General features: G+C 38.9%; 1 protein-coding gene across 5 annotated transcripts in view; it reads left to right on the plus strand.

Annotated features, from left to right (window-relative positions):
- The window catches only part of LOC149124544 (uncharacterized), a 657,427-nt gene that overhangs the window by 411,946 nt on the left and 231,942 nt on the right, over positions 1–13,539 (plus strand). For all 5 annotated transcript variants that reach the window (XR_016212826.1, XR_016212825.1, XR_016212827.1 and 2 more), the window contains exon 2: positions 11,364–11,467. The gene's annotated coding sequence lies outside the window, so the exon portion shown is untranslated. The remainder of the gene's footprint in view (positions 1–11,363; positions 11,468–13,539) is intronic.

The raw sequence follows: 13,539 nt of genomic DNA on the forward strand, positions 1-13,539 counted from the left end.
GGGCACCTCCACTGGTCTGGCAGAGATTTTGGCAGGAGACCTAGCTTCAAATGATTTCTTGTTATTGTTATTTTTTGTTGTATCCAACTTTTGCATGGAGTTCTGGGATTGACGAAGTGGAGGCATGCGCATTCTGACTACCCCTTTTCCTGACATTCTGAAAGGGAAATAATTGCCAGTCTTAATGGTCGGAGACCCAACATATTCTCTAGTGTGTAAAACTTTCTATGTTAAAGACACAGTGTCAGTCTCCTTTCCATAACTTTTTTTTTTCATAAAACTTCAGTATGGAGAGGTTAGTGGGCTGCACACTCTGGTTCTTGAAAGTGGCCTTTCTTTACCAAGCTGGCTACTTACTGATTGCTAGGCCTCACCACTGGCTCTTGTAATCATTCTTTGAAGTCTTATGGTATGTAGCAGAAAAGGAATTTATAGGGCAGAATTTTGGTTTTCTTCAGTTTTTGGTTGTCTGTATGGTCCTTCAGTAAGTCTTAGTAACAATAGAGATGGTCTACTCTTTAAATATGTTCATTCAAAATATCAACTTTAGTAAGTTACACCTGTGGGAGATTGTTTGCACAGATGGCTGCAATTCTCTACCCATATCTATGTTACCTGTATCTGTTCCCTTGGTTGTCTGGAATAATAGCTCCTCCCATCATGTGTCAGAGTCATTTTCCCTACCTTAATATCAAGGATTGCATAGATAATAGAATCCAGTGAAAATGATGGTATGGCATCTTTGTGCCCAGACCTCATAAAGCCTTAAGAGCTTTTGGTTGCTTTCTTAGGACCTCAACCATGGCGATGTGACCAGTTCAGGCTAGTCTACTTCACGATGACAGATTGATCATTAGAGCAGTGTACATCTAGGTGTCCCAGGTCAGGTACCACACATGTAGAGTGCCCAACCAAGGTCACAAGTCTAACTTAGAGCTGATCCACAACACATGAAGTTGTCCTGCCGTGACTACATGAACAGCTCAACTGAGCACGGTAGAAATTGCCATCACTCGGAATTATGAGCCAAATGGTTGACTGCCTTTCTTTTGATGAGCAAGGTTTGTTATGATTTCTCCAGTCAGAACTAGTTGATCTGCCACTCTATTGTAGCCCTCTCTGCTAATCATGTCCATTGTCTCCTAAGAGATGTCATTGTTAAGGACAGAGGGTATTTATTAAGTGACTGTACTCTCATAAGGCTGCACTGGACACTTTACAGCACAATTTATTGAGAGACATTTTTAAGAGCTCAGATTTAGTTGGCATTTCAGAGATTCTAATTCAAGTGAGCAACTGTCCTTATTTGAAATCATGTTACTTTTCATGCCAGTTGTTTGCATACAATATGTGTCTGGGCATAACACAGATTCCCTTTACTATAAACCACAGGGTATGACCTACAGGAAATAGCTCATTTTTCCTTGTCTTATTTTACATGATAATCAGTACATTTAAATCACAGAGTGAATCCAGAATATCAATCTGTTTAGCATGCTTCTATTTAATTTGCTAACAACAACAACAAAAATATGTGCATTTGGCAGTTGAAATGAAAAATAATGAGGTACTTTTAGAAATTAGACTACTACATTATAATATAATAAGAATTTAATGATACAAGTAGAATATACTCCTCATACATTTTGGTATATCGGAAGCTACACAATTATTAACAGTGTGCAGTTTTTCCTTTTGGTTGCCAGAAAGGATTTGTGTGATTTACAATTAAATGTAATAATGTTGTTCTACTGGAATAAAATCTATTATGACATTATATATAACTTTTATTAATTCTGTTCTTCTGGATAATTGGAGACCTCCTATGTTTTTTAGAATGACAGAGTAGAGACCTCGGCTCATTTTACACTTTTTAATTTCATGCTTGTCTTCGACTAAATCTTTTCCATAAATTTCAATTCAACAAAACATAGATGCAGCACCAAGTTAAAGCTTAATGAATTGGTTAGAATTAATGCAGATTTCAAAGAAACTGGATTTTCTTTTTTTTTCTCCTCTCCTCTGTCCTTTCTTTTCTTTTTCTTTTCTTTTTTCCTTAACTATTTCCCCTGCATTGATGTGATGTTTAGTTGCTGAGAGCCATGCCTGGACTCATTCATCTGTAATAACATGGAATTTGTATGGCCTCTCTGCTAGGACATCAGAGCGAATAGATATAGCTTAGGAGTAATGGGCAGTGTTATAATCATATCTGCTGAGAACTTTCGGGGCCTTTGGCATGTGGTCTCCAGCAAATAACTGGCAGAGTGTTCCAATGCCACGGGTGAGTGGCTTTTGGTTATGGCATATAGCAATGTCATCTCTTTCCAGAGTGATAGCGACACACACCTATTTCAGTAAATTGGCTTTGCCATGCTGTGTATGACTTATTTGGAAAGCTCAGCTCAACACACAGACAAAAAGGACAAGGTAGGATACCAACACGAGAGATATTGGCATAGCATTTCATAATTTATCAAGATAAGATTAAAAATATCTCATTATTCTCCAATAAAAGCAAATTCCAATATGAATGGTGTCTTGGCACTATGAAATGGTGCTATCTGACCAAACACATAGTCAACAGAAAAAAATATTGAGCTTTCCTGAGCTCAAATGATTTCATGTTAATTTTTTGGAAACCTTTTGTTTAGTTGTGCTTACACTTTAGACTGACATTTAATTTAGAACCATTTTTCTTTATTTTCTAAAGATTTTTGTTTATTTATTTGACAGAGTTACAGACAGTGAGAGAAAGAGACAGAGAGGAAGGTCATCCTTCCATTGGTTCACTCCCCAAACGGCTGCAACGGCCGGAGCTGTGCCGATGTGAAGCCAGGAGCCGGGAGCTTCTTCCTGATCTCCCATACAGGTGCAGGGGCCCAAGCACTTGGGCCATCCTCCACTGCCCTCCCAGGCCACAGCAGAGAGCTGGACTGGAAGAGGAGCAACCAGGACTAGAACCCAGCACCCATAAAGGATGCCGGTGCTGCGGGCAGAGGATTAACCTAGTGTACCACTGCACCAGCCCCAGAACCATTTTTATTAGGTATCATCAAAATGTATTTTTCCTAACTTCTTTTGAGAAATTTTTTGCATTGAAACAGCACAAATTAAGAGAAATCAACTATCAGAAGAAGAGGATGCACTGGCAATGATGTTCAACTTACACAATAATGGAATTACCATTTATCCTGCCATTATCTGCATGTTTATGTACCTCCAAACCTGACAGCCCCCAAGGTGAGGGTTAGGAGATAGAATATTTGGGAGGTGATTAAGTCATGAGGGCACAGACCTCATGCTTGAGGTTAATATTATATGTGTAAAGAAACTTGTTCCCATCTTGGGTGATATGGTGAGAAGATGCCACCTATGAGAAAGAGGGCCTGTACCAGGCACCAGATCTGTTGGTCCCTTAATCCTGGACTTTCAAGATTCCAGAACTGTAAGAAATAAATTTCTCTTGATTCTAAGCTTCCAGGTTTATAGTATTTTGATATAGCAGCCTGAATGGACAAGAAAACCCCTGCTTAACAGCTTGTCATATAAGATCTAAATGCAAGCATGAGACTTAAGTAGCTCTGCCTCAAATTGGAATAATCTTATTTAGTCATATTAATATTGGGGGAGGGGGTGCTTCTTATTTAAAGTATAGGAAGTAGACTACAGAGATAGAAGTAGAGATCCCAGATGAGTCAGACACCAGGAGTTTTGTCCTAGAAACTCTTTCAGGTACAGTGTAAGGGCCTGAGACTAGCTGTGCTTCCAGTGGCAGAACATATGGAGGCCTGGTCCTCAGTCAGACCTGTAACTTCAGGTCCCAGGATAAAGTTACCAAAGAGTGATGCAAAGGAAATGGGTAAACCAGGTAGGTGGGTGGGACACATGAGAAGAAAAGTCCTAAAGAAAGCTTTCAGAGATTAAGTCACTTTGTGTGGCATATAGTCTAATACCATTGTACCCAATTTACTGATGTAGAAAGAGAATCCAAGATTGTTAGTGACATATTCATGGCGACCCTGCTACTTAGGGCAAGGAGTGAAACTAGACTCCAAGGTTTGTAATAGCTGGATTTGCCTTCTGCTCTCTATTGCAGATGTCAGCATGCTGTTACTGTAAAGAGTCATTGTTACAGGCTGAATTGTACACATACAAAGTCAGATGTTGAATTCCCAACCCCCAGTATCTCAGAATGTCTCCTGTTTTGGATATAGGGACATTACAGAAGTAATCAAGTGAAAAATGAAGTCCATGAGATGGTCCCTAATCCAGTATCTCTGGTGTTGTAATAAGATATTCAGATGTAGACAGGTACATAGGGAAGAGGATGTGAAGAAACAGGGCCATCAGGCAGTGAGGCCTGGAAGACATTCCTTCCTTCATAGCCCTCAGAAACAATAAACTCTGCTAACACCTTAATCTTGGACTTCTTTTTATTTTTTATTTTTTATTTGACAGATAGATTTAGACAGAGAGAGAGACAGGAAGGTCTTCCTTTCATTGGTTCACTCCCCAAATGGCCGCTATGGCTGGTGCAGCGCTGATCCAAAGCCAGGAGCCAGGTGCTTTCTCCTGGTCTCCCATGCAGGTGCAGGGGCCCCAGCATTTGGGCCATCCTCCACTGCCCTCCCAGGCCACAGCAGAGAGCTGAACTGGAAGAGAAGCAACCGGGACTAGAACCTGGTGCCCATATGGGATGCTGGCACCGCAGGTGGAGGATTAACCAAGTGAGCCATGGCACCAGCCCCAATCTTGGACTTCTAACTTCCAGAACTGTGAGATAACAAATTTTCTGTTATTTTCAGCACCTGGCCTATGGTACTCTGTTAAAGTCACCCTAGCAATCTAGTCAGACCATGAAGTACACATACTGACATTGTTGGCCATACCATCTTTGTTACTACTAATATTTGCTGTTACATCACATCAGTGAGCATAACCAATATGCAGATGGCTAGGTGGAGATATATTTCAACAGAACTTTATAATAACAGCCACATAGACTGTTGTTAGTCATCGCTGTTCTACATTTTATTGCTCTGAAAACAGGTGCCAAAGAGGTACTGAATGGGTACATTTTAAGTGTTGGGCCAGAGACATGTGTGGATAAGTGAACTTGGTTAGAAGTCTGCAAAAGTGATGACAGAAACAAAAGCAGCAGCAATTGTCTCCTGAATATTTTTTAATCCTCCATTGGAACTACATCCTTTATGGTTTGGAGTGACTGCCCAAGTGTGTAGGAATATTGTTCATGAAACTTGCCCATCTTTTTTTTTTCCTGCTACTTTTCTTAGCAGGATGTGGAGTCTGTTTACCCTCCTGTTGAATTGAGGCTGACCCTGTGAGCCATTGCCAGTCCTAATCTTTAAGAAGCCTGGATTTTTCTACTTTCATGCTCTTGGAGCTCATGCAAAGAGATTCAGCTACCCTACTGGAAACACTATGGAGACAGAGATAGACAGTTTGACAGATGTCAAGCATGCCCCTATATATTTCAGCTTTGCCAGCTGAGCCTGCTGAGTGTGATGCCATCCTGGATATTCTCCCACTGAGTCGACCTCTTAAGTGAGCCCAGTGATGCTGCATAGAGTCAAGTCAGTTCTACCTACATGTCCATACTGCAGAATTGTGAGCAAGGAAATGATTTTGTTCACCTAAGGCAGTGAGTTTGGAATGGTGTGTTAGTAGTGATGTAAGGCTCTGATACAGACAGTTAGTTGCCTTCTCTGCTCAGGATTGCCACTCTGGGCTCATCATGAGCTTCCAGATTAGGTAACATTTAGTGCTCCTAATGCCTTCTTGGCCCCATCAAGACTGACCTGTCTTGAGGAAATTTCAGACATTGTAGTACATGGCTGGGATTGAAACAAAGGACATTGTGGATTAAAGACTAATAGTATGTTTTATGCCTTCCTTATGCTATACCAAGATTTGAGATGATTTTGTAGAAGATGTAGTAAGGAGAAATATTGCCTTCTAAAACACAGTATCAATTATTTTTCCCATTATCTTAGTGATAAAATCTGCAAAGACACACCATGATTGTGAAGCTATTTAGTCCATTCTAATTTCTCTTTTTACTTTTCTGTACCCTCATATTCTATTTCAATTAGCTTTCCCTATTTTGCCTGTCTCAGACATGTCCTAATGGTTATTTTGTGGTTGAATATCACTCAGGCATCCTAACTTGTAGACTTAGTTTATGTGCCATATATTTAAGAAGGAAAATGGTTGCCTTACCTCAACTAGGAGGAGCTTTAGACCTGAAGCATTTGAAGCATTTTCTAGAGTTAATATTTTTGAGTCATCTTTTTAGACTGTAGTCATAGAAACCTCTTGAGTAAGGAGCTGTTGAACACTCCTTAGCATTTATAGGTGACCTTTGTGGTGAACAGCTCCTCCTTCACCCTTTTTCTCTTTCTCCCCAGAAACAAATGAAAGCTCTTTTGTCGTGGCCATAGAACTATCTGCATATACATACAAGGTTGGTCTTTAAAAAGTTCATGGAAAATGCATGTTAGAAGAAAACTGCATGGATTTCAATTCATGCACCAAAATAAATTTATCTCTTAAGTATATTTTTGCTAAGTTTTTCACGTACCCCTCAAGATGCAAATATGAATACATATGTAAAATATACATGTATGCATGTATATATGAAATATACCCATCTACTTCTTTAAAAATCTTTATAAAATTATGTAAACTTCAAAATTATTTATTTTTAACATATATATGAAAATAATACCCATATTATAAGAATTAATTTTAGAGAAGGAAATATGAAAGAAAAAATATGAGAGAAAAAAAAACGAGAAATGGACTGAATTTCTGGGGCCCTGACATTGGTAGTCTGTGTAGAGTTTGCTGCCTGGATGATCCACCCTTTTGCATGAAATTTTCTGCTTCCAAATTGCCAATTCTTTTTTATCTCTGTTTTCAACATTGCCTGAAATTTTGCCAATTACCAATTAATTAGGGTTACTCATTCTCTGATTGCTAAAACATACAATTTTTAAGGTATCATTAGGCTATGAATCCTTTACCCATTTGTATGAAATTCTGTAATAGCACTGAGAATGTTTCTTGCAATTTAGTTGACACCATTCATTCATATACTCTGTATTTTAAGTTTTATTTCTCACTGCTATCATTTGATTTACACAAAGGTTTATTACCTTTTCTAAAAAAGGTAATACTTCACCAGAGGGAAGGGTGACACAGACTTTAAATAACTCTTTTCTTCCCGATTCCAATGCAGGCACAACAGTACACAAAGAGAATCTGAAATGTGGTTTTTGGAAAATGAAATAAATGCTTTCTGGCAGTGTGTCTGGGTGGGGATTTGGGGATGCAGTCAATTAGCTGAGAACACCAAGACCCTGGGCTTGTGGCCATCAGTGGTGAGAGGTACCATGTACCAAGGGCCAAGTAGGAAAAGTTTCGGGAAACAAACCCCAAAACCCAATTTGTCTATTTCAAAACTCTATGAAGTAAATCCTGTCATTAACTATGAGGAAGAGACATTTTACTCTGTGACCCTTCCCCCTTCTTCTCTGCATGGTTGACTCTGGTCTCCAAACATACATCTTGGACTACATTTCAACTATTTTAATGGTGAGTCAATTTTGTGTGATATTTCAGCAACATGATTGCTATGTATACAGTGGTTTGTAGGGAAAAGCAGTCATCTGGATCAACTTCTTTTTAGATTTTTGAAATAAAGCCTGTTTTTAAACTGAGAATTCCCTATCTATATTTCAGGGTTGGTTTCTTATTTTTCCATCTCCAAAAAGACTGGACCACATCTTAAAAATAACTCACTTGAGAAAGAGCATCTTTTGTCAGTTCCATAAAGTAGGGATAGATTGAGGAAGATTCCATCATAAACTCTTGTAACACTTGTTTTAAAAGGGAATAAAAGTGCTACTCCTTTGACAGATGAGTTTGCAATTCATAGGTTTCCTGACTCTGCTGTCTAAAACAACTACACTGTACATGTCCATAAACATCTGTAGATATAACAACTTCAATGTATTCCCAGTAGACTGGAGAAATGCAATTAATACATGTTCACACACATGTTCACATGTATAATTTAAATGGAAATTAAAAATAGGAGTTCACAAGATAAAAACATCTTAGGGCATCTTTTATCCAAGGAAATAAGAGAACAGAGTCCATCTCTTGGTAGCAAATGTGTGTGTGTGTGTGTGTGTGTACATGTGCACCTTCAGGGCTTTTTTCCCACCTAGACTCAATTGAGAATAATGCTTAACGACCTGACTTTCCTTCTTATTATGTGCATAGTTTAAATAATCATTATTTAACTTTATGCTACTGGCAGGAGTTTTCCTTGATCCTAATTTTTGACATTTGAATGTTCTTTGGGAAGTGTTCAAAAGCATGTTTTTCATTACAGATATTGGCATCACTTCTGTTCCATCCTCAGGTTGAAGCTGCAGTTTCCTTAGATAAAAAGATTTTTCAAATTCTAATCTCTGATTAGGTCACTTCAGGATCTAAGGGCATGTATTATGTCATCTTCCTTTACAACTAAACAAGTTAGATGGTTAGTATCTTAGTTTGGGCCGCTGTAACAACACATGTTACAGTGGGTGGATTATAAACAAGAGAAATTTATTTCTCAGGGTCCTAGAGGCTGAAAGTCCAACATCAGGGTGCCAGCAGGGTCAGGTATTTATGAGAGAATTGCAGACTGCCAGTTTTGTCAATTTTTCATTGTAGCCTCACATGAGGGAAATAAAATGAGCTTGCTTTCTGTCTCTTCTTAGGGGTCATGGGTCCCTTGATGGGGTACAACACCTAATTACCTCTTCAGTGCCTTACCTCATAATACTATTGCATTGGGGGTTGAGTGTGAGCACTCAGGTTTGGGGGACAAAAACATACAGTCCATTACAATGAGTAGGGGAGTAACTGTGGAGTAACTCTCCTCTTATGTTAACATGTAACTGGGTTGTGAGTCCTTCTATGTGAAATAGCTTGTTGTAGGTAATCACAGAAAGAATTGGTAGCATGTGAGTCACAGGGAGGTAGGAAGCACATAAAGTTTGTGTTAAGATAGACATGAGTTCATTTCCTCACTCAGCTAAGTAGGGCAAAAGATTATTGAATGTTCTGAGCTCTGGTATAGGAAGTCTCCTCCTAAACAGCTTACCCAGTTACATCTTTATCTACACCATATATATATATATATATATATATACATATATATATATATATCTGTATATAAAGTTGTCTCCTTCCATACATTGTTAGGAGTTTTTACCTCTATCATCAGCTGCTTCTAGATAACTGATACAAAAATTACTTCTTTTATTCTGAAATTGAAATTTTATTTTTATTGTATAGATATCATTATTTTGCCTTCAAATTTCATAGTGATTTCCATGATTTTCACTAAGTTAAAATGTGTTCTCTTCTAGCACTATACCTTGAATCCACCTTAATAAAACATGATAGGTTATCTTTTCATATTTCCCTACTCCTGCTTAACAATAGCCTTCAACATCTATATTTTCCTGTACCTGCTTGTGACGTCTGGAGGTATGCTAAAGTATAGGAAACATCCCATCTTCTGGACTTTTTGTTCTCTTTCTGACTCCATCCACATCAAACTATCAATATGTAAGTTTTTTGTGTGTGACAGTTTTTGAGTTATTCTGTATCTGCATTTTGACAGCAGGAGTAATGGTCTTAATAATAGATACTCATCTTCCCAGTAAGTAAGAAAACATGTGAATGTAATGTTTTCCTTTACTTTCTAAGAGTGAATTGTTATTTGTCACTATTAATGTTATTTTGACTATTCTTATCATCAATCATCTTTGATGACCGGACTTGGCAATGCATCTCTCATTTCCCATTGAGAAATTCCCTCTGGGAGGCATCAGTTCAGCTACTAAAGGGGCATTCTGTTTTCTCTCACAGACAATGCCTCCTGCATAGCCTGCATGAGGCTTATTGCTGTCAATGCAAGTAGTAATGATAATGAATCGCCCACTTGATTGTAGTGTACATGTTTTTAAAGGTTTACCTTTTCAAATAGATGATGAATAGAAGGCAACAAATTCAGCCACAACAGGACTTTGAACAAGTGTGAACTCAGAATGAAGGCATCTTGTCCATTAATAGCCACAGGTGTTCTGAGTTCATGCCTTCCAGGCCAGAAACTCGGATTGTACAGGACACTTCACACAATGTTATTTCATACCTTATGCCTTTCCCATGATGGATTAAAACAACAAAGGAATCAGAGAAAAATGAGAGTGGAGAGCTGGTGGGAGGCAAACCGATTGAGACATTGCGTTGCTTTTCCTGTCATCTTTGACTCCCAGGGACAGCAACATCCTGGTGGTCGCCTATGGAGATGGGGGCTTGTTGGCTGAATCTCTCTGTATGGTTGACTGGCTCACAAAGAACAGGTGTGTGCCATTCTGGTGATCCAGGTCATCTGTTTTGCATGTCTCCCTGAGATGCCAAAAAAAAAAAAAAAAAAAAGGAACGTGAAATACACTCAAGGAACTTAGAATGACTGATGAGTTTGTGGGATATCACTGGGTTTGAATGTTAAAAGATTTCTCTCTGTTGTGTTTCCTACTCATCTTAAAAGGAAGATAAAGTCAAGCAGGTCAGCTTGTTAGTTGAAAGCAAAAATGTGTATATTACAGGTTAAATCTGATTTTTACTTTGGGAAAGAGAAACTAAGAATATGAAAATAAGAACTTACAACTCAGCCTCCCCTTAGCAGGACTGATTTTTGGATAGTAATAGAGTTGGAAAAAGAATATCCTGTACTTTGGTACTTTGAGTCTGTATTATGTTTTCAATATTACAATATTGTTAATGTATAATGCCTATGTGACATTTAGTGGTTCCTATGTTCCATGAATTAACTTATTATTCAGCAACACTATCAATCATTTTTACCCAGTTTATAAATGAAATAGATTTTGAGGGAAAAGAGAAAAGTGACAAGCTTATTTGAAAATATGAAGTTGGGATGGTACCAAACTGTAAATGGGTCTGACTGTGCTCTGAACACTGGGCATTTTCTGAGGATTGATGACCACCTAGGAGGAGTTGATGGTCCTTGGCTGAAGCTTGGGCCATTAACTCCAGCCAGTCATTAATTGCCTGGAAATGTCCTGGGCTGAGGTCATTATTGCTATTATAAACTGAATTAATGCCCTGTGCTTTAGCCAATAAGATTATTTGAATTCTTTATTCTCCATTCAATTTATAATTATAAAAATGTACCACAGGCAATCAGACCAGATGATAGATTAATCACATGCAAAATTACATTTTAAATGAATTGTTTTTGATTCTTACAGCTACTCAGAGCATTTGGAGAAGTTGATTTCTTGGTGTTGGCATTTATTGAAGTGGATTTGCTATGACCTCTCAACCCTGTGTCTCAACACTGGTTGGAATTCAAGTAAGTAGAATAGGCTCTACGATTTACATTAAAGATTAAATTTCCTGGAAGCTGTAATATTTAATATTTTGGGCATGGGAAATTAGGATATGTGGTACATAGAGTTTGTAGATGTGGTGATACTATAAATCCACAAAGATATTTAAAACATAATATATATGCACAGCTACAATCATTTGAATTCGTGTAGTTTTTTATACTCTTTAAATTTCACATTCACTATTTAATTTTACTTGAATATTTTCTTGTAATCAGGCCAGATATTATTATTCCATTTTATACATAAGAAAACGAAAGACTGAAAGTTTAAGCAAATGGCATGCATGGCTTTGTTCTGGAATGCACAGCTGTCCTCCGTGCAAGGTGCTGAGGAGAAGCCAGCTTACTGCTATGGCTTCTCAGAGTCTGCTTGAGTAGGTGCTTCCTTTGAAAGCCATGAATATTTATGCTGATCTATAACCTAACTAGATGTGTTTGGTATCTATGTGATGTTTCTCTATTTCTGTATTGTGTGCTATGTATGGAAAGTCTCATGCTCAAATCAAGAGACTTGCTATGGCATCACCAGAGTTTCATTGACATCCTACAGCTAGGGAAAACCTAAGAAAAATTCTGCAAAATTCTTTGCATCTTACTTTACAAAAAAAGCATGAGTTTCTGTTGTTTATGGGTTGGCCCCTGAAGTTCTTAAAGTGTGATATCAGAAGCAGAGAGAGCCTTTGGTTGGACCAATTTATTAAGGGGAAGATAGGTGCAAACTAGATGATATCATGCAGTGAGAACTTTTATGCAAGTCATACAAGGCTGCTTCAAAAGTTCGTGGGAAAAGATGGAGTTGAAAGATAAGTTTGGAGAGCAGTGTCGTGGCACAGCAGGTTAAGATGCCATCTCCAATCCTGGAAGGGTTTGAGTTCCAGAGGCTCTGCTTCTGATCCAGTTTCATGCTTATGTGCCTGGGAAGGCAGCAGAAAATGGCCCAAGTTCTTGAGTCCCTGTCAACCACATGGGAGACCAAGATGGAGGTCCATGCTCCTGGTTTCAGCCTGACCCCAACTCAAGCCATTGCAGCCAGTTAGGGGGTAAACCAGTGGTGGAAGATCTCAGATCTCTCTCTCTCAAATCTGCCTTTCAAAAAATAAACCAATCTTTGTAAATGACAATTTTATTTTAATGCAAATAATTCTAAAGACAAGACATATATAAATTTTCCATAATATACATATTCCATAGACTTATTTTTTTTTCCAAATTTAATTGAGATGGAAGAAGGGAGTTTTCCAGTTCACTCCCCAAATGCTCACAACTAGCTCTGGGCCAGACTAATGGGAGCTGGGAGCTCAGTCTAGATTCCCCACAAGTGTGACAGGAACCCAGCTACTTGAGTCATCACTACTGCCTCCCAGGATCTGCACTGGCAGGAAGCTGGAGTCAGGAGTTATGAGCCAGAACAAGGAATCAAACAAGTCACTCCAATGTGAAACTTGGGCTTCTTAACTGCGAGGCTAGATGTCTAATCCTCCATGAACTTTCTTAAAAATTTTTTTAATTTAATTTTTTTGACAGGCAGAGTTACATAGTGAGAGAGAGAGAGAGAATGAGAGAGAGAGAGAGAAAGGTTTTTCTTCTTTTGGTTCACCCCCCCAAATGGCTGCAACGGCCAATGTGCTGCGCGGATCCAAAGCCAGGAGCCAGGTGCTTCCTCCTGGTCTCCCATGCGGGTGCAGGGCCCAAACACTTGGACCATCCTCCCCTGCCTTCCCAGGCCACAGCAGAGAGCTGGACTGGAAGAGGGGCAACCAGGACAGAATCCGGTGCCCCAACCGGGACTAGAAACCAGAGTGCTGGTGCTGCAGGCGGAGGATTAGCCTAGTGAGCCACAGCCGGCCCCTGCATGAACCTTTTGAAAGCCCCTTGTATGGCATTTGGTGGTCATAATCATAAAACTAATAAAAGTGATCATTCACAGTCTTGCATACCTAATAAGGGTGATTGTTCCTATTCGTACTCCTGAATCCTCTCCATCTCTTTCTAGCTGGGCTAGAAAGGCAGCCAGAGAATTCAGTAATTCCAGA

Source organism: Oryctolagus cuniculus, chromosome 9 (genome assembly GCF_051225735.1).
Source record: "Oryctolagus cuniculus isolate XC-2025 breed Fujian yellow rabbit chromosome 9, ASM5122573v1, whole genome shotgun sequence".
NCBI classification, from domain to species: Eukaryota; Metazoa; Chordata; class Mammalia; order Lagomorpha; family Leporidae; genus Oryctolagus; species Oryctolagus cuniculus.